Source organism: Mustela erminea, chromosome 12 (genome assembly GCF_009829155.1).
Source record: "Mustela erminea isolate mMusErm1 chromosome 12, mMusErm1.Pri, whole genome shotgun sequence".
Lineage (NCBI taxonomy): Eukaryota > Metazoa > Chordata > Mammalia > Carnivora > Mustelidae > Mustela > Mustela erminea.
Genome location: NC_045625.1, coordinates 52,848,152 through 52,874,566, shown reverse-complemented (window position 1 = coordinate 52,874,566; position 26,415 = coordinate 52,848,152). Strand labels below are relative to the sequence as shown.

General features: G+C 41.7%; 1 protein-coding gene across 3 annotated transcripts in view; it reads left to right on the top strand.

Moving 5' to 3' along the window:
- LOC116570249 overlaps nucleotides 1–26,415 on the top strand; it is a 49,251-nt gene that overhangs the window by 10,179 nt on the left and 12,657 nt on the right. Inside the window, exon 2 of one of the 3 annotated variants that reach the window (XR_004277345.1) lies at nucleotides 8,746–8,777. The exons of the other annotated variants lie outside the window; for them this stretch is intronic. The gene's annotated coding sequence lies outside the window, so the exon portion shown is untranslated. Of the gene's footprint in view, nucleotides 1–8,745; nucleotides 8,778–26,415 lie in introns of those variants that run through there. 3 annotated transcript variants of the gene reach the window in all.

Genomic DNA, 26,415 nt, shown 5'->3' with positions numbered 1-26,415 from the left:
AGCTTTTAAAGAGAAAATACGTTAAGAAAAAGGAAGCACTCTAATACAGATCTGATACAGAATCACCTCCAAGATCTTTTAGTCCATGAAATAAGCAAGGCACAAAACAGTGTTATTTGTTCCCCAATATTCTTTCATTCTTCAGACAAAATTTTTAGCTAAATATTTAGTCACCCGAATCCATTGTTTTTCCCAGTGTCCCTTGCAGCTGGGCATGGCCATGTGCTTGACGGCTCCTCATTGAGGTATGAGCAAGGGGCACCTGGGTGGTGAAGTTGTTAAGCGTCTGCCTTTGGGTTTGGTCATGATCCCAGAGTCCTGAGTTTGAGCCCCACATTGGGCTCCCTGCTCGAAGGGAAGCCTGATTCTCCTTCTCCCGCTCCCCCTGCTTGTGTTCACTCTCTCACTGTATCTCTCTCTGTCAAATAAATAAAATCTTAAATTAAAAAAAAAAAAATGAGGCATGAGCCTCATAAAAGCTCCTATGCAGCTTTTAGGACACTTCCTTAGGCATAGGTGTTCTGTGACTCCCCCTTTCTTCTTCACCGGACACATCCTTCAATGGATACACTCCATCCTGCTGCCTGGAACATGGATTGAATCGTGCTGGTTCATGATTATGCTGGAATGAACTTGTATCCTTGGAACTGAAGCAAGGACCAGCTCTAGATCACATTCTCTTGGAATTTTACACAAGAGAGATACTTGTTTAAACCTGTTAGTTTGAGTGTTATGTAAAGGTGACCCTAAACCTCACTCTTACACAAATATAAACATTGCAAGTCTTCTGTTAGATAAGACTAAATTGCCCTCCAGAAAGACTGTGCCAAGTTGTGCTGCATGGAGTACTGTGTGAATGGATAGAGTACTGCTTGCTGCACTGTCCTGCCTCCCAAATGCCAGAGGCCAGCTGTCTTCTGGATCCAGAGACAGATAGAAAGGATCCACATGTGTGACCCTTATGCCAGGACAGTCAGGGGCACCAATACCAGCATAAAGGAACTTCAAAGGTCCAGACTTTCCTTCCCAACACTGGTTTCACCTAACCCTTCTCCAAATTCTGCAGAAGCCAGAGCTCTTTGTCCTCTCCCATTGTTTTGTTGTTTTCTTCTATTCTGGGTCTCCTGCGTTACCTGATGCGCAGACCCATTCCCCAGTGGAAAACTAAGAAGCTGGATACTTGCCCTTAAATAGAGCAGGAAAGAACAGCAGCCTTTCCTTCACCCTCCCCAGGGCCCTCGCGTCTGCTTGGTACCCACCCTCCCCACTCTGGCACTGGCCAGCCCAGTGGGGCTCTCAGATCCTCAGTCTTGACCCATATATCGGACAACAGGAAACGATAAGATACAGTCAAGTAGGAAGCAATTTAATTCTCTCTCCCATTGCTTCTTCTTTCTGGTTATGTTATTTTCTGCTACTGTATGGAATCGGACTCATACCATAGCTTGTCACGTCACTTAGAGATATTCTAGAGTACAGTCCAACCTAATAGTCATAAAACTCCAGTGTCATTCAATTTAAAACTTCCACCTACCCTGTATCAAGCTTTTGCAGCAGGGAAAAAGAAAACAGTCTGTTTCTTTCCTCTTTCTCACTCTTCCTCCCAATCCTCTGTCACTAGCTACAGTTTGGGGACCATCATCGGATAGATGTTGGAGGGTACAAGCTGGTAAGTCAGTGCTGGGGATCTAATGCACAGTATAGTGAGTATAAACAACAGTATTATATGACAATCATCCAATTTTCTGAGAGACTAGAACATAACTACTCCAACCACTAAAAAAATGATAATTATATAATGTGAATGAGGCACTAATTATCGACTGCTACAATGGCAATCATGTTATAATACATATGTGTATCAAACTAATGTGTTGTATACCTTCAGTTTATACGATATTATATTTTAAATGCACTTCCATTAAAAATAAGTAAAAATTTATAATTGGGGGACCCTCCAGGGTTGGAATAACAGGAATAAAGGACACAAAGCTCTTATTTGACTAGAACTTGTGCCCTCATTGTGTGAGAGAAGCAGCTGATCCTTCCTTTCACAGGGGGCCTTTGCAGTTCTGTGGAAACTTCTACGGGTATGGGTTTTAATTGTTCTCATCCCCATATTGGGGGACACAGTAGTGGTAGGGACCCTTCACCTCTTGGAAAATGTCTGAGGGTCCCATTAATGACAACCTACAATCAGTTCTATCACGAAGGCCTCATCTAAAGGTTTTTGAGAAATATACACTTGTCCTTAAGGTCAGAAGATGCCCAGCTTGGGGTGCCAGTCAGTTAAACATCTGCCTTCGTTTCAAGTCATGGTCCTAGGGTCCTGGCATCAAGACCCACGTCTGGCTCCCTGGTCAGTGGGGGAACCTGTTTCTCCTTCTCCCTCTGACCCTCCCCCTGCTTGTGCAATCTCTCTCTCTCTTTTTCAAATAAATACAGAATATCTTTAAAAAGAAGCAGCAGCAGCAGCCCAGCTTGCTCCCCCAGTGAAACCTTCCAGGCTTCCTTTCTGCTCAGTGCCCAGCCAGGCTTCACCTAGACCTCTCTCAGCATATGCAGACACAAATTGCAATGCCTCCAAGCTCCAGTGGATGCCTATCACTCCTTTGCTGGAATAAAGAGAAGACACAGTCCCCAGCTGCCTATTCTCTTCTACAGAGCAGGGTAGAGGGAGAACTGCATAGGACACAACGTTCTCCTCCAATCAGCTTACTCTTACTACTCCATTGACCACTAATGAATTCCTAGCCTTCACTTGCATCACCTTGAAGTGGGTAATAATCCAAGATCATGTGTCAGAGGCAGGCCCCTGGCCAGGGCGGCCTCCGCCATTAAAAGATGGCGCCTGGCTAGTTGCCAGGTTAGGATTGCCTCGTGAGACTAAGCGGAACGCCCAAAGAGGAAGTAAACAGCATTGGTTGCTAGCGAAGTTGTTCGTTTAGGTGCACAGCCTGATTCGCTCCCTCCTGTACCCTGCTCGCTGATTGGTCATGTAAGCGTATATAAGTGTGTAGACTTGAGGAAATAAAGAGAGAGAAGAGAGAGAAGATGCATCCGAACCAGGGCGTCTTGTCGTCCTTGCGGGGCGAGGGCGATAATCATGGGGCATATTTGGGAACTTCCTCCCTTTGCATGTGCATGCAGGATTTGTCTAGTCTCTGCCTTGCTTGTAAGTGTGCCTTGGTCTCACAGTGTTTCATAGGACTTTGCGGCTTCCCGAAAGGAAAGACAACAAGAAGTATCACATTCAGTGTCTTTTAGATACATATTAGTTATCTATCCACACAATAATCTGGAGGGATACAGAAGAAACAGGTAACACTGTTTGCCTCTGGAGGCTCCTGGGTGGCTCAGTTGGTTAAGGGTCTGCCTTTGGCTCAGGGCATGATTCCAGGGTCATGGGATGGAGTCCCTCATTGGGCTCCCTGCTCAGTGGTGAGTCTGCTTCTCCCTCTCACTCTGCCTCCTACCCCTGACCATGCTCTCTCTCTCTTTCAAATAAATCAGTAAAATCTTTAAAATAAATAAATAACCAACTTATCAGAACACACCTATTTCTCAATACATTTTCATTCAACATTCACATAAGAAAAAAATTATACTGACATCCCCCAAGTATTTCTCAGGAAAAGTTTGGAGTGATACTCCAGATAAAATTGGTAGAATATCAGAATTTCATTTGGATGCTTTTGAAAAGTCCACTGAATGTCAACAACAGGGTCCTGCCTCAAAGATGTTGCTGAACCAGGGACATGACCTTCTGCTAAACTATTACTGTTTACAACTAGATTGTTCATGAGATGGAGCATTTTCCAACCTAACAAAATTGTTTAACTGTGTTTTGATTACATTTTAAGAAATTTAGGGCAGTTGGAGTTTATTTCTAATGCATTATAATTTTTCCTCCCTTCATGTATTTACTAGAGCTTTGTCTCTTAATACTGCCAAAGAAGCATTAGGCTCTCTATAAGTTTTATTTGACTTATTTGGCTAATTTGACTTGATTTGACTTATTTGACTAATGATTTGTCCCCAGACTCTGTAAAGTTAGATGTTAACTTATAAACAGTTGATAAGTTGCAAACAAATTCTGTCCAGACAAAAAAGGGTTTTCCCAAAGGTTAAGGTTTTACTGTCCTAGAGTATCTTAAGAGGTTTTGTATTCGACTTATCAACCTCATTTTATATTCTTTCTTTCAATGGCTATAGAAACATATGTTTCTCTTACACTCCTCTGAACCATTGTTGCTCTCCTACTGGCTCCCTTTTTAATGAATTAGATACTTCTCTCTTTTTAAAATATTTTATTTATTTAATTGACAGAAAGGGAGATCACAAATAGGCAGAGAGACAGGCAGAGAGAGAGAGAAAAAAGCAGGCTCCCTGCTGAGCAGAGAGCCCGATGTGGGGCTCCATGCCAGGACCCTGGGATCATGACCTGAGCCAAAGGCAGAGGCTTAACCCACTGAGCCACCCAGGAGCCCCTAGATACTTCTTTTTTTAGCACATGCTCTCCATATGTTTGTATGAGTCTGAAAATTCTAAAATTACAATTTACATGTTGGCTGAAGAAATTAGAGAATCATAATCATATCATTACATTGATATAAAATGATGGATGCAAATGTATGTGTAAAAAGAAATATTTGAAATAATTTTTATCAAAATGGTAACATTCATGGTTTCCTGTGAGTGGCAAGGGTGCAGTATTTTTTTTAATTTTCTTTCTCATGCATTCCTCCATTGTTTACATTATTTTTCTACCCACATTACATTTTACATTATAATTCTACCCACAATGAATTTGTATGTCTTAAAATAAGAAAAATGATAACAGGGGAGCCTGGGTGGCTCAGTGGGTTAGGCCGCTGCCTTCGGTTCAGGTCATGATCTCGGAGTCCTGGGATCGAGTCCCGCATCGGGCTCTCTGCTCAGTGGGGAGCCTGCTTCCTCCTCTCCCTCTGCCTGCCTCTCTGCCTGCTTGTGATCTCTCTCTGTCAAATAAATAAATAAAATATTTTTTTAAAAAAATGATAACATAATTCATCTCCATTATTCACGATAGTTGGATTTGATAAAGTTGACAAACAGCAAATTAGCAAATACTGAACCATTGCTCCTGGAACAGCGTTCCTTTCATGCAAGCTCTGACCATACATTTTTGTCAACTGATTCATATGTTAGTGTTTCATATGTGTTTCTGTTCAAAGACATGTATTTATTTGATATACATTATTAACTCATTATTTTGATTCACGACCAATAACACTATAAGGTATGCTTAAACAAAGCACATCCACAGGTGTATTTTCTCTGGAAGGCACATCACAGTCTTCTTGCACTTAGGAACTAGATAGCAGTTTGGGGACCGTTTTAAGCAGAAAGTTCAACAACAAAATTACAAAAATTCATGGCACTAAATGGACTACAAAAAGGCTAGTAGCTTCCAGCAGGAGAGCGAAACAAGAAAGCAGAACATTGCCTTGTTTGATGTCTCTCGGGAACGTGAGCATTGGATGACTCAAATGTTCCACTGCTTTGCACATCATGCTTTAGAACACATACCATTAAAATTCTAATTTTAGAATGTTAGAAAGTTAAAAACCTGACTCTAATACAAACATACCATGAACACGTGCTCAAAACCTATTCTGTTCATCAACAAGGGAAACAACAGAAGAGTACTGCTGGTTCAAAAGAGCATAGGAGAGACCTCAAAAACTACCATGAGTATTGGTTCAGGGATTAGAAATAATCAAAATACCCACAAAACCCACAAATAATGCAGCTTGACCAAAGAGCTATTTTCACCATTTGAAACTACATGAATGTTACCATTTTGATAAAAATTATTTCAAATATTTCTTTTTACACATACATTTGCATCCATCATTTTATATCAATGTAATGATATGATTATGATTCTCTAATACAAACATTTTTTTTTAACTCACCTATGTAAGTTTGTCTCAGGTAGTGGTCTCTGGGTTTTAAAAGACAGGGGTCATTCCTTATTCACCACTAAACCCCCAACAGCTCCCTGAGTCCCTATAGCATGTACTTAATAAATGTCCTTTTCTCACCATCACCACATCTCTGAATGACAAACTCGAGGGCATCAGAGATTGATCTTCAATCTATAATGAAGTTCTGTTGTTCGGCGATCACCAGGTGGAAACAGAAACGACTAGAGGAGACACCCATTGTTTTTAGCTAGCCAGCATGTAAAACTCTGATGGGTTCAGATAGGGTTTCACCTATCAGGCAAAGTTTACCTCCTACTTAAAAAAGCTAAAATGCCAGTGACTTGCATTCCCAACCTCCTCTGGAGTGAGGATGCTGTCAATTACAAGTGCCCAACACAGGCATTGCATTTCAAGCTGGTACATGAACCAGCAGCAGCATCCTTCAGAATCCATCTTGGAGAGGGGCAGTGACCGTGGGAGCTGCTAGAAGCCATTTCCAGAACCAGCTGTAGCAACAATCCTAGTGGAGGTGGTCGGTGCCTATCCAGTGTCACTGGCATTAGCAACAGCAGGTGCAGTGTCTGTGCATGGTGGACCCTGCTCCGGGGCATGAAAATGGGCATTGTTTTTGGTTGTAGACCAGAAGACTCCGTGCAGAGTGTGGATCCCGATACAGGGCTCAGTCTCAGGACCGCGAGACCAAGAACTGAGCTGAAGCCCAGAGTTAGATGCTTCACTGATGGAGCCACCCAGATGCCCCATCCACAGCTATAGCAGGTGCAAAATTACAGCAGATTACATAATATGGAGAGTTTACTACTTTCTGACAAAAGGTCAAGATTGGAAGGTAGTCCAGCAAGTGTGAGAGACACAGATCCTCAAGGTCACTTAGGGGTCCAGCTTCCTTATATTTTGTTCTTCCCCTCTAGTCCATGGTCAAAGTGGGACTGGCACTATCAAACACATTTCAGCCTGCCGGAAGGGAACAGGAGGTCAAGAGCAAAGAATAACTTCTATGTATCTGCCTTACAATTGTACACATCAATTCTCACTTCTCATTAGTTACAACTGAGTCACATACCAGAGAAAATGGGAGATGTAATCCCAGCTGGGCAAAACTAAGAGGGTTGTGTAACTAGAAGGATGAAGTTGGGAATTAATATGGGGTGATTATATATTTATATTCCACAACGAATGGCTAACATTTGGTGAGGAGGAACAATGCACCAGGCACATCCCTTAACATTGTCTGATCTACTGCTCTATGTGATAGATTCTGTTTTGATTTCCACTTGACATAAGGAAACTGAACCTTAAAGACATGTGATAGAGAATGTGGTTACCACCTTGATAGCCATTCTTCCCTCCCTCCTTAGCAAGAGAAAATCCAGTTTTTAGTTGTGCATAAGTACCCAAAAATAGAGATTTACATTTCTCAGACTCATTTTCTCCAACTGTGACAATGTTAATATTAAGGTATATCCAATAATATGGTAGACATTAGCATTGTAAGGGTATTTCTGAAAACTTTCTTAAAAGGTTCTTGGCCTTTACCTTTTGCTCCTTCCTCCTTGCAAGTTGCTGGAATATAGGTATAATTGGTGGAACTCAAGCAACTCTCTTGTACTGTGAGTTTGCACACTAACGATGTTAGACTAGCAGAATAGAGACAACTTAATTCCCAGTGACCATGCCACCGTATCAGCTCTCTACTACCTATGTCTGGATTTCCTTTAAAGAAAAAAATCTCTATCTTGTTTAAAGCACTGCTTGGATTTTTCTGTTGCTTGGAGATGAATGCTAACAAATTTAAGAGGCAGCTTGCCCCAAATCCCTCACCTACTGATAAGGCTGGAAATGAAACAGTGCCAGAGTCCTTAACCACGACACTCTTTTTACTGGGCTATGCCTATATTATATCCAGGATCTGGGAGACTAGTGCCCACTCAGAACTTGGTAGGAGCAGTGTTTTCTCCATTTTAGGTTCTAGGGATCTTCTTATTTTTCTCAAGGCAGAAGAGAGAGGATTCATCTTTCCTCCTTCTCCTCACTCTCCCAAACTTCCACTCTTAGTGGGTTTTTTCCCCTTCCTTTTTTTAATCTAAACTAATATAAAGAAATGTCATCAGACTTCAAATTAATAGACTGCTTTTCACTCCAAAGCCAATGAAGATTCACTTAGAGATATGATTTATCAATTAATTAAATATGGACAGTGAAAAGTTGATGAAACAATGAAGAAGATAATTATACGCTCATTTTTTCTCATCTTATTTTTATTCTGTTTTCTGTTATACAGTTTTGTCTCAAACCCAAGTATACCTAGACCTAAAATCCACTTAACCTACAATCAACTCAAATGTATGTTTCTCAGTGGTTCTCACTTTTTTTACTGATCATTTTTTAAATGTACATAAAAACAAAAATAATTTTTAAATCTACATAAAAACAAAGCTTAATTAGAAGATAAGAGAGAAGGTGTTCAGTTACAAAAACTGAAATTGAAGGATTATTTTGGAGCAGAAAATCAGTTTTAGTAAACTTTTTTTTGTTTTGGTTTTTTTTTATTTGTTTGTTTTAGTTTTAGTTAAATTTTATCTGTTTTTGTCTCCCATAAAATTGATAGATACCATCTTTCAGATACCTTTAGTATCAAATAGAACTAAAAACCTCTTTATCTTGTCCTTCTGCCTTAAATAGAAAACTTAAAGAAAGCTCCTATCACATAAAATTCTTTTTTTTTAAAGATTTTATTTATTTATTTGATAGGCAGAGATCACAAGTAGGCAGAGAGGCAGGCAGAGAAAGAGAGATGGGGAAGCAGGCTCCCTGCTGAGCAGACAGCCCAATGCTGGGTTCAATCCCAGGACCCTGGGATCAGGACCTGAGCGGAAGGCAGAGGCTTTAACCCACTGAGCCACCCAGGCGCCCCATCATAAATTCTTAAAGCAAATCTCTCTGACCTGATCTTGAATGAAGAGTGTAAAATTTTATACTAGAGAGCCTAGCTCTATTATAACCTCCTCTTTATGAATTTTTAGTGTAGCATTCTGCAGCCAGTGGAGGGAAGGTATATATGAATTATTTTTGAAGCTTCTGCTGTATCAAACAACTGATATTTCAAACAGAAAAGAAAACTAAGGTATTTACTAGGCCTGACTTCCCCAGATGAAATTGAAAGTCCTGAGAATTTTTTCCTCTTCCCCATCACAGAGCTCTTCGTGTGCTTCAAGGCCCTGTTACATTTCTTACAACTCATAACCACATCGTCTCTCCTAAACTCTGGGACTTTTCTTAACTCGTGATTTATTCCCCCACATTTCTTCATTCAAAAAACACCTAATGTGGCTTACCTTGAGCAAGGCACCATGCTAAACCTGTGGGTGTAAGAAGGGGCTTAAATCAGGACAATTCACTTACTATTGACTAATAATTAAAATTATACAGGACAAAGCCACCTTCTGTGGCCCTGAAATGTATAAAGATTTAGCAAAAGAGGAATTAGGGGTACAAAACTAGAAATATGAAATTAGGTATGAATATTTAGAATGAGAAAGTGAATAATTTTAAGTGCTAGAGGCATGGAGATTCAGATCCCCATCTTCTGACATATCTTTGGGCAATTTATCAGAAATGCTTTCACAGAAAAGCTTCCTGGTTGCAACTGGCTTCACCTTCACATTTGGAAATACCCTGCAACTCCCAGCACCCACAGTGACCTGATCAAGCGAGGAACCCAGACATTTAAATCTCATTAGCTTCATGGTATTAACAGTTAATATGCCTCTGGTTACACACATCTTGTAAATTCTCCAAAGGTAAATTCAGAGTACCAAAGGAGCTTGAAGAGGACTGCTCACCAGGTTGCTCTAACTGGTGAAGACTTCCAAGAGCAGTTAATGCTGAAGAAAACCCAAAAAAGAGAAGAGTAAAAAATGGAAGAGGAACTAGAATTTCAGCCTCGTTGACAATTGGGGAGTTTACCACGCACCACCCCAATCCCATTTTGAAACTATCTTAATTGCCGTCTTCTTCCCAGTTTTGTCTTTCCTATGATGTTAAAGACGGCATATTGTCTTTCTTTTATGTTTTAGATTCAGTGCTACTTGTGATCTCTCTCTCTGTCAAATAAATAAATAAATAAAATCTTAAAAAAAAAAAAAAAATTTAGATTCAGTGCTTCCAAGCGGGTTTTTAATCTTTTCCGTTGAAGGTCCACTCTTAAAGTCCAAAAGATTAAAACTGAATATCATTAATATCCAGATTGAAAAAAAAAAAAAAGTACGTCTAATGGTAAAATTCTAGTTAGGGCATGCTCTAACCAACAGAGATGAACACTGTCTCATAAGAGGGAATTTGTTATGGATGAAGTCCATACTGCAATGGAGACAGAGGTCCAGGTAGATGCACTCTACTCCTTATGATCATTTTACTCCTCATTGTCTTTCTTCCCTGGGAATTATAGGATCCCATATTTCCCCTGGCCCCCACCCAAAAAATTGTCAGCACACTCTTCTCATCCCATGCTGTCTTCTCTCTGCAGGATCTTATCCAATGCACATGTAAAGTCTCATCTAAGTATAGAATTTCCAAGTCGGCTTCTCCGGCCTGACCTCTACCCCGTTTCCAAATCCGAGTTTTGTCAGCCAGCATGACATCTCCTCCCACACTTCTCAGGGCATGTCAAACCCCTCCCAAACGTCTGTAACAGTCAAGAGTCATTGTTGGCTCATTACTGCCCCACAATCACACTTTTTTTTTAAAAAGAGGAGAGAGTGTGCGGGATGGGCAGAGGGAGAGGGAGAATCTTAAGTAGGCTCCATGCCTAGCACGAAGCGTGATGCAGGGCTTGATCTCACAACCCTGGGATCATGACCTGAGTGGAAATCAAAACTCAAATGCTTACCTGACTGAGTCACCCAGGCACCCCGCCCCTCTCAATCCAACATTTAATCAATCACCAAGTCCTATAATTTCATCTTTGTACTGTCTCTTCTCTCCACCCACCTGAATCTGGGTAGTCGCATCCTGTCATTTCTATCTTGAATTTTCAGCTGATCTCACTCAGTCCAGTTCCTTGGTTCATCAGTGGATCCTTCACATCAGAGGCAGTTTGGCACAGGATAAGCAGCTAGATTCCAACGTGGGTTCAAAAAGCTCCCCTGCTTTGTGACTCCTAGCAAGTCACATAATACAACTAAACTTCAGTGTCTTCATATAGAAAATGAAGGCAATTATAAGTCATACATATGTTCTAAGGAGTGTAAAAATAATCTATATTACATACCTAGTACATAAATATTCTTAGTACATTTTACCTATATTATAATAATTCTTATCAAAGTTGTGATCTAAAAATAAAAGGCTGGTCATGTGCTAGAATTACTAGAACAAATTATATCTAGGTCTTGTCTTTGGGGTATGTGGGAGACGGCTTCTTGTTCACCTTCCAGTTAATGGGGTCATGTGACTAGCTCTAGCAAATGGGCCAAAATATAGAAAATTTTGATGTGTCCGTCTACAGAACCACAGAACAGAGCCCTGCACCACTTTGCAATGGACATATAGTGGGAGCAATCCAGATTTGGAGGACTCAGGGGTTGTTAATATCTACCAACAGCCTAACCCACTGTATCCTGACTAATATAAGACACCACATTTCGCACTGCTCAAACCTGAAGTTGAGGGGCACCTGGGTGGTTCAGTCGCTTAGCATCTGCCTTTGGCTCAGGTTGTGATCAGGGCATTCTGGGATGGAGGCTCCCATCAGGCTCCCTCCTCAGCAGAGAGTTTGCTTCTCTCTCTCCCTCTGCCCTTCCCCCACCCCACTTGTGCTTTCTCTCTACCTCTCTCAAATAAATAAAATCTTTTTTTTAAGATGTTATTTATTTATTTGAGAGAGAAAGAGATAGAGATAACAGTGATTTTATTTATTTGAGAGAGAGAGAGCAAGAGACAGAGATAACAAAAGGGTGCTGGGATTTCAAAATACATCTACTGTGTATTTTGTTCTCTACAAGCTGGGAGGCGAGGGAGAAGCAGGGGGTCATAATGTGAGCCAAAGGCAGACACTTAACTGACTGAGCCACCCAGGCGGCCCATAAATAAAACCTTACAAAAAAAAAAAAAAAAAACAGAGAGAGAGAGAGAGAGAAACAAACAAAAAAATACAAAAGAAAAAACAAAAAAAAAAAAAACACAAAACCTTATGATGGATCACCAGACAGTAAAAGTTCTAATTATTTGAGGATAAAATAATGTCTGTAGTTTAAATTTATTTTTTGAAGTTCTTATCTCTGTATATCTTGACTTAAAAGTGATAAAAAAATGAGGCTAGCTTAAACAAAACGGGAAATTTCTTAACCTACGTGAGTTGCAAGTCCAAGAATGGATTAATCACAGTATGTGCTGGATACAGAGGCTCAAGCTAGTTTTGAAGTAAGACCAGTTAGTCTGACTCTTTCTAGCTCATCTCTGTTTTGGTTGGTTTGGTTTGGTTTCTGGTGTGTTTGTGTGAACAACATTTCCTAGCAGTCTCTTCTTTTTTGGAAAAATCACTGCCAGCAGTTCTAGTATTAGGTTAGACTGGGGACCCCTGAGCCACATGCCAGGACTCCGCCTGCCACCCAGTTCTTTCTTAGTAACTTCCCCCATAAAGAATGATTGTCTCAATAGTTCTGTCAAGTCTTAGCATTCACTGTAATTGGACCAGATTGAGTCACATACCCAACACATACCCGAAACTAGTGATGGGAACCAGAGGAATACATTATTCTGATTTGATGTTCTCCATGGTCTACTGAGCCCTCATTCTGGCAGGGGGTAAAGAAGTAGGGAAGACACTTATGGGTGGAGACAGGGAAGTGGAGTTTCTCCAGAGAAATCGAGGAAGTGCTACCAAAAGAAGAGTGAATTGACACAGAAGGGGAAAAAAAAATAACACTATCACTATGGACATTAATATAATCCATACAGAAATTTTAGAGAAAAATGTAGCCAGTTAAGGAACTTTATGAAGAAAATAAGATGAGATTAAAAACCTATACACCAGGAACGCCTGCTGGGCTCAGTTGGTTAGGCATCCGCCTCTTGATTTTGGCTCAGGTCATGATTTTGAGGTTATGATCTCAGGGTCATGAGATCAAGCCCTGCATCTAACTCCACACTCAGCCGAGAGTCTGCTTGAGGATTTTCTTTCTCCCTCTCCCTCTACCCCTCCCCCTGCTCTAAAATAAGTAAATCTTAAAAAAAAAAAAAAAAAAAAAAAACACCCTACATGCCTTACCCATGAAAGCACCATCTTTCTTCTGAGTGCACTGTAAGTTTCAAAATAGTAGCTTTCAGATTTGTACCGTTCCCATTACCCACCATGGCTGTGTGTGGTAGGCTTCTTAAATTAATCAAAACTTTGCAACTTTAGATTGCTTTTACATTATTCATGTTAGTAAATGCAAAATCCAAAAAGAAAAAGAAAGTGCAATACTGTATATAGTTTTCTTTCCTTTCCTGTTCTTGAGGGTGTGTGTGTGTGTGTGTGTGTGTGTGTGTGTGTGTGTGTGCAGATAATTTAAATGCATGTTTACATTTTTTTGTTTGTTTTTGCTTCATGTATCAAAGCTTTGGAGACTTGCTAACTTGGAAGATGGGATGAAATTCCCACATCAACCATTTTACCTTCCACATCTCTTCCCCCAAGTGGGCTGTTCATCTGGAGAATTTCTGGATTCAGCAATTTGAGTGAAACAGACACAAAGTAATGTGTGAAGAGAAACCACCTTTGCAGATTGAATCTGCCTCTTCCTATGACTGGGGCCTCAGGAGAAACTGGGATGGGACACTGATCTTTGGCTCCTCCACAGTTTGCAGAAGGAAGACAAGGGGCTTTGCTGGTAAAACCTTCTAGGTTGTAAGCACCTCAAGGACCTGGAATGCATTTTATCCACGTCTGGTTCAACAGCTCCCAGCAGTATGAAGGATTAAAGGACGACGAACTCTGCCCCCAGAAACATAAAACTGGTATATGAATAACCAAAATATGGTCCAGAGAGTAACCTACTGACAAAAGGGCACTGGGATTTCAAAGAAGGAGGCAATTCTGTCCGGCTGAACGGACAAGAAACCTACCAAGGAAGCAACTTTACGAGAAGGAGAGGAGGGAGGGGCAGAGCTGGGAGCAGGAAATGAGAAAAGCTGGTTCAAGAAGGCAAAAAGGTGACATTCTTTATCTTAATCACTAGCACCAGAATAGGAGAGAACTTTCTTTGTTGGGAAAAGTACTTCTGTAAGCTACTAGACTGAGGGTGAGAACTGAAGTTCATGGATGACTGCAGGGCCCGAGCAAATATCCTGATTCCTGCACTATGCTGGGTAAGACTCTGACACGTAGCCAGGTTGGGGGACTAATTCCCTGAGCCACACACCCTCCCTATATTCTGGAATGCCCTAAGCATTTTGGGAAGTGGTAAGGAGTTCAGAGGGGCTAAGATGCTGGGATTGCCCAAATTTGCTATGGAAGACAGCCCAAAAATAGAAGTTGGGGTCATATCCTGAAGTCCAGAGTGCTGCCATAAGAATTTTAGTTTATTCTCTTTTTTTAATTTTATCTATTTATTTGAGAGAGAGAGAGAGCATGAGAGGGGAGAGTCAGAGGAAGAAGCAGACTCCACACTGAGCAGGGAGCCTGATGTGGGACTTGATTCAGGGACTCCAGGATCATGACCTGAGCCAAAGGCAGACGCTTAACCGACTGAGCCACCCAGGTGCCCAGAATTTTAGTTTATTCTGATGTACTCAGAAAATTCTGATAGCCTCAGACCATGGTTCTTTTCAGTAATACTCTCGCTATCCACTTTTTTTTTTTAAGATTATTTATTTATTTATCAGAGAGAGAGATAGCAGAGCATGTGAGAGAGAACATAAGTGTGGGGAGAGGGTCAGAAGGAGAGGGAGACGCAAACTGTCCGCTGAGCAGGGTTCCATCCAAGGACCCTGGGATCATGACCTGAGCCAAAGGCAGATGCTTAACTGAATGAGCCACCCAGGCCCCCCCGCCTTTTTTTAGAGAGAGATTCTATGTGCGCTTTACTCAGTTTCCCTCAATGGTAACATTTTACAAAACTAGAGTATAGGGATACCTGGGTGGCTCAGTTGGTTAAGCAACTGCCTTGGGCTCAGGTCATGATCCTGGAGTTCCGGGATCAAGTCCTACATCAGGCTCCCTGCTCAGCAGAGACTCTGCTTCTCCCTTTCCTTCTGCCTGCTGCTCCCTCTGCTTGTGCTCTCTTTCACTCTCTCGCAAATAAATATATTTAAAAACAAAAACAAAACTAGAGTACAGAACCCCATCCAGGTTATTGGCATTGGTGAAATTCACTGATCTTTTCCAGATGTCCCTAATTTCATTTGTCCTCGCATATGTCCATGCAGTTTGTTCTCTGCAGTGCTGTTGGCATGTGTAGGTTTGTGGGTCCACCACCACAGTTAGCTGAGCAGTCAGTCCCAACACCACAGAGATCCCTTGGGTTGTCCTTTGAGAACTACACCCACCTCCGTTCCATCCCTCCTCGCCCCCAACCGTCATCCTTAACCCCAGGCAACCAATAATCTGTCATCCATTTCTAAAATTGTGTCATTTCGGGGCGCCTGGGTGGCTCAGTGGGTTAAGCCTCTGCCTTCAGCTCAGATCATGATCCTGGGATCCTGGGATCGAGCCCCGCATCGGGCTCTCTGCTCAGTGGGGAACCTGCTTCCTCCTCTCTCTCTGCCTGCCTCTCTGCCTACTTGTGATCTCTGTCTGTCAAATAAATAAATAAAATCTTTTAAAAAATAAATAAATAAAAATAAAATTGTGTCATTTCTGGCCCCTGGGTGGCTCAGTCGGTTAAGCATCTGTCTCCCGCTCAGGTCATGATCCTGTCTTGCATGGGGCTCCCTGCTCAGCGGGGAGCCTGCTTCTACCTCTTCTCCCTGCTCATGTGCCCTCTCTCTCTCTCTCAAATAAATAAATAAATAAAATCTTTTAAAAATAATAAAAAATAAATAAAATTTTGTCATTTCAAAAATGTTATATGAGTGGGATTATACAGTATGTAATTTTGGAGTAATGGCTTTTTTCATTCAACATAATGTTCTCATGACTCACCCAAGTTGTTTCTTGTATGGATCGATTGTTCTATTGCTGCTAAGCAGTACCCCAGGGGAGATGTGAACTACAGTTTGTTTAACCACTCATCTGGTGAAGGACTCCAGTTTGGGCGATTACAAATAAAGCTGCTATGGCCGTTCACGTACAGGTTTTTGTATGAACATTAGTTATCGTTTCTCTGGGTTACAGGCCTGAGAGTGCAATTGTTGGGTCATACGGTAATGGGATGTTTAGTTTTATAAGACACTGCAGCTGTTGCCATTTGACATCACCACAGGTAATGTGTGCGTGACCCAGTTGTTTCAAACCCTCACCAACGTTTGAGTGGTGTCACCATGTTTTAGTTCAGCCATTCCGACCAGTACGTAGAAAACCACAGGCCCAAAATGTTGTCACTGAGGTTAAGGCCCCACCCAGGTCAATAAACCAACTTAACATCCTCCCTAACTACAGTTTTAATCCCGCAGGAATGTAACCTTTAACCAGTCAACGGGGCAATTTCCTCGTCAACACTAGGAAATATATGAGAGGCCCTTTGGAAGGGCGACCTTCCTCAACCAATGGCTTCTTTACTAATAATTTCTTTTTCCCCCACTCCAACTTTACCTTTAAAAAAACCTGTCTTTTTCTGTAGCCCTTTGGAACTCCCTTTTATTTGCAAGAGGAGATATTGCCTGACTTGTATATCAATACGACTAATTTGATCTCTAAAATTTATTTGGTTGAATTTTTGCTCTTGAACACTAATCATAACTCACTGTACTGTTTACTTGCATTCTCCAAATGCTGGTGGTGTTGAACATCTTTTCATAGGTCTGTTCGCCCTCTATATATTGTATTCGGTGAAATGTCTATTCATGCCTTTGTGCCTTTCCTAATTGGGTTGTGTCTATCTTTGCTCTTGGGTTCTGCGAGTATCCTCGACACTGACTTTTGTTGGGTATGTGATTTGCATAGAGTTTTTCCCTTTCTATAGCCTGTCTCTTCACCTTCTTCACATGGGTGCTCACAGAACAGAATTTTCCATTTTGATAAATTCATTTTGATCAGTGTTTCCTCTCATGAATCATCTAAGAAAACTGTCTAGTCTTAGGTCACGAAATTTTTTTCCTGTTTTTTTCCCCAGAGTTTTGTAGTTTTATATTTCAGCTCATGACCCATTTTAATTTTTGTATTAGAACAACTTTTGTTTGGGTAGAGTTTCGTTTTTTGGCTCTGGATATCCCATAGCTTCAAACCCAGTTTTGAAAAGGCTATACTTTCTCTACTGAATTGCTTTGCATCTTTTTTTAATTTTATTTTATTTATTTATTTGAGAGACAGAGAAAGATCATGAGCAGGGGGGAAGGGTAGAGAAGAAACAGACTCCTTGCTGAGCAGGGAGCCGATCCCGGGACCCTGGGCTCGTGACCTAAGCCGGATAGAGGCGCTTAACCTACTGAGCCACTAAGGCACCCACTTTTGCACCTTTCAAATATCATTTGTGTGGGTCTATTTCTGGGTTCTGTGTCTTGTTGCATTGATTTGTATGTCTGTCCTGGCACCAAAAACCACAATGTTGCAGATACATAGTAAGTCTTAAGAAGAGTGACTTCTCCTCCATAATCTATTTGTCAAGAATGTTTTGGCTGGGGTGCCTCGGTGGCTCAGTGGGTTAAAGCCTCTGCCTTTGGCTCAGGTTATGATCCCAGGGTCCTGGGATGGAGCCCTACATCGGGCTCTCTGCTCAGCAGGGAGCCTGCTTCCTTCTCTCTCTCTCTCTCTGCCTACTTGTGATCTCTGTTTGTCAAATAAATAAACAAAATCTTAAAAAAAAAAAAAAAATGTTTTGGCTATTTGAGGGACTATGATTTTCCACAAATTTGGGGATAATCTCCACTCTGTTGCCAAAAAGCTTGCTAGGATTTTGACAGGAATTGCATTAACCCTATAGATAATTTGAGAAAAATTGACATCTTTACCATGTTAACACTTCCAACCCAAAACACAGTATGTCTCTCCGTTTTTTTAATCAGCATTTTGTAATTTTCAGCATATAGAACGTATACATGTTTCAATAAGTGTATACCTAAGTATTCATTTTCTTTGGAGCAATCATAAATGGTTTTGCATTTTTAATATCCATTTCTGCATTTTCATCCTTAGTATGTAGAAATGCTCTGAGTGTTGTGTGTGTTGATCACTTATTAGTTCTAGGAGTCTTGTAAAATCCTTGGGATTTTCTTTCTTTCTTTCTTTCTTTCTTTTTTTAAGATTTTATATATCCATTTGTCAGAGAGAAAGAGAGTGCACAAGAAGGAGGAGCAGGCAACCTAATGAGCAAGGAAACCCTCACAGGATGAGATCTCAAGTCCCCAAGATCATGACCTGAGCCAAAGGCAGAAGCTTAACCGACTGAGCTGCCCAGGAGTCCCTGGAATTTTCTACAAAGAGGATCACATTATATGCAAATAGAGACAGGCTTATTTCTTCTTTTCTATCCTATATGACTTTTATTTGTTTTTCTTGCTTACAGCGGTGGCTAGAACTTCCAGTACGATGTGGAATAAGAGTGGTGAGAGCTGGCATATTGCTTTGTTCACAGTCGTATCTTTTTTTTTTTTTTAAGATTTTATTTATTTGTTAGAGAGAGAGAGCATGAGGGGGAATGACAGGCAGAGGAAGAAGCAGGCTCCCTGCTGAGCAAGGAGCCCAATGTGGGACTGGATCCTAGGACCCTAAGATCATGACCTGAGTGAAGGCAGACACTTGACCGACTGAGCCACCCAGGCGTCCTGTTCCCAATCTTAGAAGGAAAGTGTTCAGCCTTTCACCATGAAATAAGATCTTAGCTGTAGGCTCTTTGTTGATGCTCTTTATCAGTTTGAGGTAATTCCCCTTTATGACTAACTTGCTGAGACTTTTCACCCTGAATAGATTTTCAATGTTATCAGATACATTTCCTGTATCAGCTGATATGATCATATGATTTTCTTCTCTTTAGCTTGTTGATATGGTAGATTACATTGATTGATTTTGAATACAGAACCAGCTTTGCATCCCTGGAATAGATGCCATTTGGCTAGGGTGCATAATTCTTTTTCTCCATTATTGGCCCTAACACTTTTGAATTCCAAATGCCAAGATGTCATCCTTAGTGCTTCCCTCGCCCTTTCATACTTTACCGTTACCCATTACCCCATTACCCATTACCATTAGCCATGTCCCATTACCCTGACTTTTACCTCCATTTCAACTACTTCCCTCCCGGCTGAAGTCCCTGCTCTCTCTTGCTTGTTCTATTTCAACAGCCTCCTAACTGGTCCCCCTGCTTTAACTTTTGCTTCCTTCCACCATTTTCTGCAAAGCAGTCAAGGATATGCTCATAACATAAACCTAATTTTGATGCCTCTTTTCTTAAAATCCTCAAGGGCTTCACACCGGGTTTTGTTTGTTTGTTTTAAGATTTATTTACTTATTTGAGAGAGAGAGAGAACAGGGCAGGGAAGGGGCAGAGGGAGAGAAAGGGAGAGTCCCAAGCAGAGCTGGATGCAGGGCTCCATCTCATGACTCTGAGATCACGACCTGAGCTGAAATCAACAGTCAGTTACTTAACTCACTGAGCCACCCAAGTGTCATGCTTCATACCACTTCTTAGGTTAAAACCCCACATCTTGGGGCGCCTGGGTGGCTCAGTGGGTTAAAGCCTCTGCCTTCGGCTCAGGTCATGATCCCAGGGTCCTGGGATCAGGCCCCGCATCAGGTTCTCTGCCGGGCGGGGAGCCTGCTTCCTCCTCTCTCTCTCTGCCTACTTGTGATCTCTGTCTGTCAAATAAATAAATAAAATATTTAAAAAAAAAAAAAAACAGGGGCGCCTGGGTGGCTCAGTGGGTTAAGCCTCTGCCTTCAGCTCAGGTCATGATCCCAGGGTCCTGGGATTGAGCCCCGCATTGGGCTTTCTGCTCTGCGGGGAGCCTGCTTCCTCCTCTCTCTGCCTGCCTCTCTGCCTACTTGTGATCTCTGTCTGTCAAATAAATAAATAAAATCTTTAAAAAAAAAAAAAAAACACCCACATCTTGAATGTGGCCTCTCTTCTCTGGTCTCTCTTTAATTTGTAAAGCCTATTCCAATCCACTCTCTGTGCCTCAGAACACGAATCTTCTCTATTGGCTCGTCTGCCTTGGGGCCTTTGCATATGTTACGCCACAAGCCCCTTCCCCCAGTCTTTGTCACTATGACTCTTACACTGACAAACCACTTTTCCAGGAAAACCCTCTTGGCCCGTCTAGCTTCATCAGGTCCCTGTTATACGTCTTTCATGCCCTTTTTCATTTGGAGCATTTGTTACAGTTTCTATGTATTTGTTTATATAATTATTTTATTACTGTTAGTCACTCCTGAGACTAAATATTGCATGAGGGCAGGGACTATAATTGTTTTGTTCAACAAATATACTTTTTGAAATAATACGTGAAATCAACTGTCCTACTTAATTCATTGGTCAACACATGCTTACCAAACATCACATGTACCTTATCAGCACGGTAACTCATTTAAGAGAAGGAGGAGGAGAGAGAGAGACAGAGACAAGAGCAAATGCTTGTCAGGTACATACTGCGGACAATCAAAATAATCCTTGCTTGCAGTGTCTTACAATTTTATCAGGGTAAGGATGTTTTCTGCTAATTTAATTAACAAAAGAATTATTAAATAGTGATAGTGGTCGAGTCATCTCTGGGTGATAGGATTCCAGATCATTCTTAATTTCTTTATAGTTCTGTGTTCTTTTTCAAAAACTGTAAAGTGAGAGGTGCCTGACTGCCTCAGTGGGTAGAACATAAAACGCTTGATCTTGGAGTCATGAGATCAAGCCTCATGTTGGGTGTAGAAATTACTTAAAATTTTATGAAATTTTAAAATTAAAAGTAAAAAAAGAAATTATGTAAAAATAAAATCTTTAAGAGAAAAATTTTAAAATACGTACCTATTTTCCTATTTTAATATATTAAAAAAAAGATCTTAGGGGCGCCTGGGTGGCTCAGTGGGTTAAAGCCTCTGCCCTGGGCTCGGGTCATTATCCCGGGGTCCTGGGATCAAGCCCCACCTTGTGCTCTCTCCTTCGCTGGGAGCCTGCTTCCTCCTCTCTCTCTCTCTGCCTGCCTCTCTGCCTACTTGTGATCTCTGTCTGTCAAATAAATAAAGTCTTTTTAAAAAATCAGTGTTAAAAAAAAACAACAAGAGTTTATTATTATATTTTTAAAAAAAAAAAATCTTAGTTTATCAACATACTAACTAATAGAGCACTGCCTGGAAAATGCTCTAGCTTTGTTCACCTTTCTTTAAAATATGTAATCAAAACAAATCTCAAAAAATAAAACTCAAAATTATACTTTAAATATATTAGTTCTCAAAGAAATGATAGAATATTAAAATTTTTAATTATCTCTCTTATGATCATTTGTGTCAAAAATACTATACTATGCTTAAATTCTATTTCACAAAAACATAACATTCCATGCCCATTCAGAAACGACTTTGTAGGAATATACCAAGAAACTGTTAGCTGTGACTCATTCTGAGGCTTATTTAGGACAGAACTGAATGATAGAATTAGGAGTCAGGCAAGAGACTTAACTTGTACTTTATATTATCTGCGCTATATTTACATTATTTACTGAGCCATCCAGGTGCCCCAAATCGTCTTCGATTTTAATGTACTCCTACTGCTAAAGCATCTGCCTGGATCTGACGTATCAGCTGGCCAATGAGGGTTTCAAGTTCTCGCATAATGACATCACCTATAAGCTACTGTCACTGTAGAGGCAAAAAGGAGAAAGATGTTTGTCTTCACATATGGTATCACCATTCAGATCAGAATAGACACCCCTCCTCCAGGTCCTATCACAGCCACACTGCTGTCTCTACCTGACCTCCAAGGATGACAGACCCCACAGTGCCTGGCCTCTGGAGCCCTAGAGCTTACTCCTCCCCTCAACCCCCATGTCCCCATGCTCTGGGGAGTCCGTCTAGCACTTCTCGACTGAGCCCAGCACCCTCCTGCACCTTCTGGCTTCCCTCACCCTCACCCCAGGGCAAGGTGCCCACCTGCCTGCGAACACCTGACATATTTTAGGCCCCAGGGAGTGGAATGCTCTTTCTTGCATGTGAGTCTCTCACTTGACCTTCCGGTACTCAACCTACAAACACATTTCCAAGAGCATGTTATGTACAAAAGTAGAGACTGCCTGTACTAGAAATAACAAAAAGTGACCAAGAGCAACCTAATGAGGAACATGTTGTGTTTTCTTGTCAAAAAGAACACTTCCTGAAGATATGAGAAAGAAATCGACCTGGCTTTAAAGGAAAAAAAACAAACAAACCTGAATATTATTTATAATGCTTAGTGTCACTCAAATTTATATCACTAATTAAGGTTTGGGATGAACATGGTATGCCTAGAAGAATTTTTTTAAAATATTTATTTATTTATTTCAGAGAAAGAGAGCACAAGCATGGGGCAGGAGCAGAAGGAGAGGGAGAAGCTGGCTCCCCGCTGAGCAGGGAGACTGACCCCAGGACTTTAGGATCATGACCTGAGCCAAAGGCAGCCACTTAACTGACTGAGCCACCCAGGAGTCCCAAGGAGAATATTTTCAATTAGGTGTTTTGATCATCCCTCTGACACACACTCAAAAAATTCCAGGACAGTCGCAAACTCTTGGTCAGGGAACATAGAATGTTAGACACACATACATACGACTCACACAAGCTTACACACTCATTCCTTCGTTTTGCAGTTCTTAGATTTCCATACAGCTTTGTGAGTGGAATTCAGAATGGTTGGGGAAAAACATTGCTCTGAGCAATCTCTGGTAAAGAAGAAAAAAGCGCAATCATAACCCCACAGAATGAGGCATTTGGCTGCAAACTCAAATTTAGTCTGCCTCTCTTAACAGAGTTGGGGGAGGGGGCAGGGGAGCAACAATAGCTGGCTCAGTGAGTGGGGTGCACCACTCTTGGTATTGGGATTGTGAGTTCAAGCCCCACACTGGGTGTAGAGATTACTTAAAAATAAAATTTAAAAAAAAAAAAAGAATTTGAGGCTTATTATTAATGACAAGGCGGTATGTTCTCTGTGAAGAATGAAACTGAATGCCCTGCAAAGCTTCCGAGGGAAGCAGTGACTCATCTCACATACACAGTTCCTGACCTCAAGGCTCTTGAACACTAATGAGACTCCAAGAGGTAAAAGGGGAGGCAGAAAACCCAGGGGACTCTCCCCTAAATGTGTGCTTATTGCACCTAGAAACTATCTAGATAATCGGAAATAGTTGGAGTTGAAACAATACAAACTATAATCAAAGGATGCCGTTTTACAGGTAAGGACTGGGCGCCTGGGTGGCTCAGTCCGTCAACTCTTGATTTTGGCTCAGGTCATGTTCTCAGGGTCTTGAGATCGAGGCTATTCACTGGACATGGAGCCTGCTTAAGATTCTCTCTCTTGAGGCTTCTGGGTGGCTCAGTCAGTTAAGATCTGCCTTCGGTTTGGGTCATGATACCAGGATCCTGGGATCGAGTCCCACATCAGGCTCCCTACTCGCCACAGGAGCCTGCTTCTTCTTCTACCTCTCCCACTCCCACTGCTTGTGTTCCCTCTTCTGCTGTGTCTCTCTGTCAAATAAATAAATAAAGTCTTTAATGATTAAAAAAATATTCTCTCTCCCTCTCCCTCTACCTTCACCCCCTAAACCCCAAAAATAAAATGCAACAAAGGTAAGTCCAAGTCACAATGGTTCCCTGGTGAAACTGAAATTCTTCCCAGTAGCTGGCTTAAAATAAAATAATCTACAATTGCTCAGTTATTTTTGCCCAAGGGCAGACACCTGGATCTGGTGTCCATTAGAGAGTCATGGGTTTCTGTAATTCTGGGGGGACTTGGGGGTAGGACATAGGACTTGTCAACAATATGAATTCACAGAAGGAACATATGACTAGCAATTTCATCATACCCTTTAGGGTCACACACTGTGTCAGAGGGGAACACTGTGCTGAACACTTAGGTCTCTTTTCCACAGAAGAAAACAAATATGGCTGGCCTCCTGGTGTTTCCTCTTACCACATCCTGCACACATTCTTTAAATTGCTTTGGAAATACAAGATGTTCTTGAATATGCGAGTTGTGGCCATAGTCAGGAAGTCAGCAAGTGAAGCATCAACACTTCCCTCTCTAGCACTAAATTCATATTTCTCCACTCAGTCTTCCAGGGGCTCTGTCATCTGACCTCACTTCTTGGTGTTCCTACCTCTCAGTTGAGTCTCCTCACACACTCAGATGCACCACTTCCAACCTGGGAACTCCTGCCCAAATTGTCCCCTTCTCCTGGAAAGTCCTTCCCCCTCACTACTCCACACTCCCTTCAGCTGCCCTTACCAATAACATGGATACCCGTGTTTTAGAGAACACATCAGTCAGCCATCCAGTGTTTCTCCGAAACCATTTTAAAAACTGATGTTTGGGGGCACCCAGGTGGCTCAGTCAGTTAAGCTTCTACATTCGGCTCAGGTCATGATCCCAGGGTTCTGGGATTGAGTCCTGTTTTGGGTTCTCTGCTCGACGTGGAGCCTGCATCTTCCTCTTCTATTCCCCCTACTATGTTCTCCCTCTCTCTCTCTCTCTGTCAAATAAATAAATAAATAATAAAATAAAAAATAAGATGAAAACAAACAAACAAACAAATAAATAAATAAAGCATTGAGTAGGAAGAATTTACCAGGCCCTCTTGGGTGGAGATGGGTTTCCCCTGAGGGACTAGCAGATAGCAAAGCAGTGGCATATGAACAGTGGCTATGGGTCAGGTCTGTAGGTGGTACTATTGGTATGAACTCTGTTGCAGTAAGCATGAGACACTGACAGAAGGTCCAGGTCTTTGTGTGGCATTTTGGAGTTTGGATGACAGCCCACACTGCCTACTAGAACTTTATGGTGGTAGGGTGGTGTCCTGGTGGCTCAGTTGGCTGGGTGCCCACTTTCGGCTAGGGTCATGATTTCAGGGTCCTGGAATCGAGTCCCACATCCAGCTCCCTGCTCTGTGGGGAGCCTGCTTCTCTCTCTGCCTCACTTTCTCATTGTTTCTCATGAATAGATGAATAAAATCTAAAAAAAAAAAAAAAAAAAGGTAGTAATGTGAGGAAACCATTTTTTTAAAAAGTTTAACAAAAAAAAAGAACTTTGTGATGGTAGAAATTAAGGGGATGGTTCAAGCAAGACAGTGGGTGGGAATTCCAATGGCAGACTCAAATCTGAAGGGGAGGTCTTGGACCTCTATTACAAGTTTGGAAAATCAATGTTTTAACTTGAATAAATATTTAAAATCTGCTTGTCTTTCTTTCTTTCTTTTTTAATGATTCTCAATTCTGACAACATTTTTGTGTTCATAGACCAATCACCAGAGCAGAGCTTCTTCTAAATGCTGCAACTAAGGATACAGAGACTCCATTCATGCTGTTGTACCGATCAGTAATATGGCTTACCTTGACTTAAAAGGGAAGTGGAGCCCTGCCCCGCCCTTGTTAAAAAATCTCACTTCTGATCCACTCTTCTCAGCCTGCTGTTCACTCCTAGACTATCTTGGTTTCGACCCCCCAGCCTCCAACCCCAATCCTTGTTTGTAGCTTTCATCTTTGTCTTGAGCTCAATCCCGTCTTACTAGCTGCATACTCAACTTCTCCAGACAGAATTTTTTTTTTAAGATTTTATTTATTTATTTGACAGGGAGAGACCCGGTGAGAGAGGGAACACAAGCAGGGGAGTGGGACAGGGAGAAGCAGGCTTCCCGCCGAACGGGGAGCCCCATGTGGGGCTCGATCCCAAGATCCCGGGATCGACCTAAGCCGAAGGCAGATGCTTAATGACTGAGCCACCCAGGCGCCCCTCCAGGCAGAATTTCTACCTTGTTCTGTCTTCCCAGGAGACAGGACAGAAATCCATGGCCAGTCCAAAGTGTCAACCCCACAGTGTGATCCCAGCAGGCTGGCTCCAGTTCCTGAAGAAGGTCAGGGAAGAGGAAGAAAGAGATCCTGGGGTGGTGCCCTGGCCTCTGTCTCCAATGATTATGGGCAGAGGTGACAGGAGAGGATGGTCCTCAGAGTAGAAACATAGGAAGACAGATATGGGAAAGAAGTTAATGAGTTCAGTTTTAGGGGTGTTAATTTTGAAGTGTTTCACATCTCCCTCTTGAAATCAGTATAAAAATCAGATACAAAAACCTGGTACACTGCAGCCCGGTGTTCCTCTAGGACTCCTTCCCCAACATCCCTTCT